General features: G+C 32.7%; 1 pseudogene; it reads right to left on the bottom strand.

Moving 5' to 3' along the window:
- Positions 1-331: 331 nt before the first annotated feature.
- On the bottom strand, positions 332-5,924 carry LOC143621263 (cold-regulated protein 27-like; annotated as a pseudogene).
- Positions 5,925-6,383: the final 459 nt, after the last annotated feature.

Here is a 6,383-nt window from a genome sequence, read left to right on the forward strand (position 1 = left end):
CTAGCCATTTTGAGTTTTTAACCCCTTTTCCAGCTTTATTAAAAAAGAGTTAATCGCAGTTATCGTATTTAGGGATCTATATCATATTGCACGAATCGTCCTTAGACATAAAAAAAATTACAGGAATCGTCCTTTACAATTTTTAGGTTTGTCAACATTTCGTCCTTTACACCAACTAATGTTATATTCTCTGTTTAACTTTTATAAAATGGCTAAACTGCCGGTAGTATAAAACAAAAACTTAAAAGGACGAAATAACATTAGTTAGTGTAAAGGAAGAAATATAACATTGGCCATTTAACAAAAAAATCTAACATCAGTTACTGACAAGGACGAAATGTGTGACAAACCATAAACGTAAACGATGATTCCTGTAGCTGAAAGACGATTGGTGCAATATGATATAAAATTAAAGGATGAGAACTATAATAACAACAGTAGTTTCTTATTATTAACTTTCGGTTGTACCTGATCATTGCCTGATTCTGATTCACCATAACTACCCTTCCTCTTCTTGTTACAACATGTGTTCATCAACTGTGTTGCAAAATCTTCTTCAACAAAGTTTTGATCCATCACCTCTGCAACTTTAAGAGTATGACAAAACTATGGAATAATATTTAATACGATGAATATGTCTCATATGATGTAAGTATGTTGTATAGAAGGGCATGTGGTACCGCAAATAGTTGATGACAGTTTTGCCCGTGGTGAAGGAGATTCTATAGATCCGTGCCTATTCCCGTTTCTAAAATGTTGAATCCATGGATTGCTAGATGAAACATTGTGTCGGTTTACTTCATTGTGTGCCACGCTTTCTCTCTTGAAATCAACCCTTGACCAAAATCCGTGTTGTAAAACCTTAAACTGAAACATACATGATGTCAGAAACATACTTTCTAATTTTGGAAAGATAAAATGGCAAAACAGATACTTTATGTTTGCACGGTTTTTCAATAGACGTCCTTTAACAAACTTAATGGCAGAAAACATCCTTTATATTTGAAAACTCTATCATGTTTTGTCCTTTAACCCTAACTCAGTTAAATAATCTCGTTAAATTTGGTCATATGCAATGCACATGAGGGTATATTTGTAAATTTATAAATAGATTTAATAACTAAAAATAAAACATAATATATATATATAAAAGACTCTCTCTCTCTCTCTCTCTCTCTCTCTCTCCCTCCATTCTTTTCTCTCTCTCTCTATTTAAACCACCACCACTAACCTCCACCGGAGACCAAGTTAATCGCCACCACCATCACACCAAATCAACCACCACCAGACCCAGTTGATCCCCTCCACCAGACGTCCACTAACCTCCACCATAGACCCAGTTAATCCCCTCTACCGGACGTCCACTAACCTCCACCATAGACCCAGTTAATCTCCGTCAAAACACCACCACGTATCACCTTACCCGACAACACCACCACCAACCACCAGATCCGACCCACACCCGACCGTTCATCACCGGCACACCGCCGTCCACCGTTCATCACCAGGAGAACACCCTTCTACGGTGACCATGATCGAACCGGCAATGCCGTATATGTTATCCGGCGGGAAGGAAGATCTGGGTGCTTTAGCTATGTTTGAAGATAGTGTTAAAAAGCTTAAAAGCCCCAAATTGTTATCTTATCAAACCCTAACAAAACGCCAAATTGATTCATCACTGGAGTTATTATCCGATTGAGTGTACGGACACGGTGGGTCGGTTCCCTTTTCGAGCCTCAAGCACCCAGAATTCACCAATTTCTTGAATTTAATCGGGTTACCGCCGGTGACTCGCCAAGACTTCGCAGGAGAACGGTTGGATTCAAAATACCAAGAGGCGAAATTGGAGTCGGAAGCTCGATTCGCGACGCGATGTTCTTTCAAATCGCATCGGACGGGTGGAAATCGGGTGGTGGTGGTGGTGGTAATTATTATGATCAAGGTGAATTTGAGAATTTGGTGAATTTGTATGTGAATTTTTCTGATGGGACTAGGGTTTATAGAAGAGGGGTTTTTACCCGTGGGTATGTGCTTGTGGGAGGTCAGATGGGATGGTGATGATGGGTGGTGGCTGGTGTTTGGTTGTGATGTTAACGGTGGGTTATAAACATTTGGAGGAAGAAGATGGTTAAAAGAAAAAAAAAACTTTTATTTACTTAAAGAACAAGACTTTTAGTCAATTACACAAGTAACTCTTGAGGGGGTAAAAAGACTAAATTGCCCTCACATGAGGTGCACATGACTTGATTTAGCGAGAAAAACTAACCCTCGTTAGTGAAAAGGACGAACTGTGCAACGTTTTTTTAACATAAAGGATGTTTTCTGCTATTAAGTTTGCTAAAGGACGTCTATTGAAAAACTGTGCAAACATAAAGGACCTGTTTTGCCTTTTTGTCTTTTGAAAATTTTTAAAAACAACAAAAACCTTAGAGCAACTTTTATTAGAAAAACATTTATTCTTCAAAAACAAAAAAAACCTTCCCAACGAGGAGACCCGTAAACACTGTCACATCACATCATCATCACTTTTTTATATTTATTTTTAACCACCAGTCCTTTTATTTTGATAAAAATATTAATTTTTATAAACATAATAAAAGGTAAACATTTTAGGGTCAAGTTATTCTACAAATGGTAACAAAAATAAGAAGTGTGAGAAACCATAAATAATTGACATGTGTCAAGTGGGGACCAAAAGAAAAAGGGTATATAGGTAATTGTACGCATTTTCTCTCTCCACATGTAAAGCACATGTTATTAACTTTTTCGTATGATATTTTTTTAAAATTCATCATTATTTTTTAAAAATGTAAAGCATATAACATTATTTTAAAAAAAAAAGTTTCATCATAATAACAAACGTTTTTTTATCTTTAATATGAATATGATTTTTGTTATATAAAATTTTAAAAAAAAAATCACGTTATTGTGTCTTTTCGCACACAATTGTCTTTTTTCATCATTGTATCTTTCAACTCATCATTATGTTTTTTTAAATACTAATAACACCGTTTTGTAATAATAATATGTAAAAATAATGATAAAATAACAACAAATTATCTAATACATAAAACACAATGATTAATACATGTTACACAATAACTTGAAACGTAAAATACAATGGTAAATACGTATAACACAGTGACCTAAAACGTAAGACACAATGGTGAATACGTATAACACAATGACCTAAAACGTAAGATACAATGGTGAATATATATAACAAAATGACTTGAAACATAAAACACAATGGAAACAACATATTACACAATGACTTGAACATAATATACAATGAACGCAATACTATTTTTCTCAAATTAAATGAATTTGTCATGTCAATCCGAATAAAATACAATGAACGTATTACACAATGACTAAAAGTTAATGACGAACAAAACGACACAATGACGTAATCTTTGTTTTAATTTTTGTCTTTAATATGATGACCAATTGAAAAATATAATGATCAAAATCTATAATACAATTCATATGGAAATTCAACTAAAAGACACAATGAACAACAAAAAAAACATAATTAAAAAAACCCATTAATTTTTTTTATTTTTATATAACAATATGATACTCATATTAAAAATAAAAAAACGCTTATTATTATGGTGAATTTTTTTTTAAAAAAATAATGTCATATGAAAAAATTATTGACATTTTAAAACGATGGGGGAATTGACATGTGTCTTGCATGTGGAGAGAGAAAGTCAACAAATGTGAGTTGTTACCTTCATACATTTTCCATCAATTTTTATTTATTAAATTAATCTCAGCTATTCAAATATAAGATTAATGGACTAAATTCATTCTCACCCTTCTCATTTTTGTTGTCTTTTGTATTTTAGCTTTACCCAAACATTGTAATAATAGTAAACCATATAAAATCATTTTTCCTTAAAGTGTTTAAAGTTACTTAATAAAAACTATTTAACGTAAGCTTGTACAAAATTTAAAAATGATTATTTAAAATAAAGGTGTTTTACATTTATAAATTTAATTAACATTTAGCATAAACTTGTAATTTGAGAAAATATGTAATTGTTTTACTTATTATTACGTTTAGATGGAGATGCATGCAATTCTTCCAAAATAAAATTTGCTTTTTCATAACTATATATGTGTACACACACATGTAGGGATTAGATCGGGTTCAAATAGGGGTTCACATGCGAAAGCGTACGAATAACTTAATCATTATGTTCCGAGAGTTTTGACTTAGTGTAATAATACTTGTTGTAATTCATTAAATTGTAGTGTAATAAATGAAATGGAGTATTTATTATTGCGCTACCTTAAAGTTGTATCATAATAATAATTGTTTTTTGTTCAAACATAATTACTTTAAAGTTGTATCGTAACAACAATAGTTGTATCATAATAATATATTTTGTTTGTTAACATGTTAAAAGTTGTTTGTGTTTGGTTCTAAATAATACACACATATCATTGTGATGAACGGGTGTCCAAAGCCAACCCCAAATGGCGGAAAACGTGAGAAGTGCGCCTAGTCAACGCTTTTGGGGCCCAAAACCGGTCCCTCGGGGGGGAGGGGGTGGTATTACCAGTACAGTTATGCGGGTCCCTTATTAGGTTATAAACTTATAACGCCGTCCTTTACATGATAATTTTGAAATCCCTGTTGGTTATGAATGGAGGTACATTGCATTTACATGCAATCATATTGAAAAAAGAATGTAAAAATTTTAAAACCTGGCCATGAATTTTCTTTGATGACAATGAATCCGATGAGCACTCGTTTTGAGTTTGCCAACATTGCATATCCAGTGAGTTATATAGTTTGTCAACAAATGAGGCTTCCATTGACTTTAAGTACAAACTATGTTTTTCATCGGTCCATTCTGAATCTCTGATGATTCTTGTTTTGGGGATTCCTGAATCCGCAATTTGTGAAAAAAAAAACATTAAAATTGCATATATTATTTAAACACTCTAATTAATAGGTCAAAAATTGCTTGCACACAAACAAACGGCAACCATAAAACATTCAGGCAACAATTAACAAAGAAACAGTAACCTGCATGAAACATGTTCAGACAACAATTGACAAACAAACAATCAACAAGGATAAATCTACCTGTTATAAGCAATGAAAAAAACATCTCAACGCACGTTTGTTCAAACAAACAATGGTGACTTGCCCGGCCCCCTAATTATTTATCCCGGGCTCCATTTTCATGTGAACCCATTCAATATAAGGGTGTTCATAATTTGGTTTGAAACCTACTAAACCGATACCATATTCTTAGTCAGTTATTCATTCGGTTCGAGTTTTAACCGTAAACAATTCGGTAATCGGTTACATAAAATACCTAGTTCGGTGGCCATAACCAACTAAGAGATTCGGTTAGCCAACTTGGAGGTTGTAACCATAACGAAATAACTAATTTGAGTATTGAATTCGGTTTTCAAAATGTAGTGTTTTGTTATCATAACCAATTAAGTGATTCAATTCTTCGGTTAACTAATTCGTAACCGAATAACCAATTTGGGGTCAAATTTCATTTATGCATATATTCTAACAAGTTGAACTTAAACAAATACAATCATACTTATTATCTCCTCAACAAACAACACGAAATCATTAATCTCGGACCACGAAAGATAATATCATAATCATCATCATTACTCAAACACATTCGAAAACTAAGAACCTTAATTAATTTTAATATAAATAAATAATAACAATAATAATAGGGGAAAGTTAACATATAAATGAAATTAACGTGCTAATTGTGGGAATCAAGTAGGGTAATTATATATACAAGTGGTGTTGTGATTACATAATTATTTACTTGATTCTAACTTCATTTGTATATGATCCGAACCAATAATAATATTACCATAAACGAGCTCTCCTCGCCATTCAAACCGGCGTTGTTTCCGGTCATCTCCATTGATTAGAGCGAGAGAGAGAGAGAGAGAGAGAATGTGGAGTTTGAGTTTGATGAAGTTTGTTTGTTCTGTTAAGGGAATGGAAGTGCCAGGTGTCATATGCTTTTCCACATGGCATGTTGCCACCTCACAATATTCCTATTATCAAATATCTTTCTTCTCCTACTATACTGATCAACTTGAAATCAAAAGTCAAATTCAATTATCACGTGCACGTTTTGAAATATCTTTCTGTACTGCCTTAAATAAGAAAAACATAAATTGAAAAATGCCATGTTTTATGAGAAAATTTCGAATACAATAAACCTTCACTCCTATTTATATATATAAAAAAGTTCATTATGTTCTAACTCCTTCATAATTACTAGAAAACTGACTTGTGACTGGTAATAATAATGTCACACACATTATTGGTATGATCCGTATAACAATTTAATTTAAGGAAAAAATCACCAAAGGCT

The sequence above is a fragment of the Bidens hawaiensis genome, unplaced genomic scaffold, assembly GCF_021521415.1.
Source record: "Bidens hawaiensis isolate Kalapana, Puna unplaced genomic scaffold, B.hawaiensis_p1.1 tig00002817_1, whole genome shotgun sequence".
NCBI lineage: Eukaryota > Viridiplantae > Streptophyta > Magnoliopsida > Asterales > Asteraceae > Bidens > Bidens hawaiensis.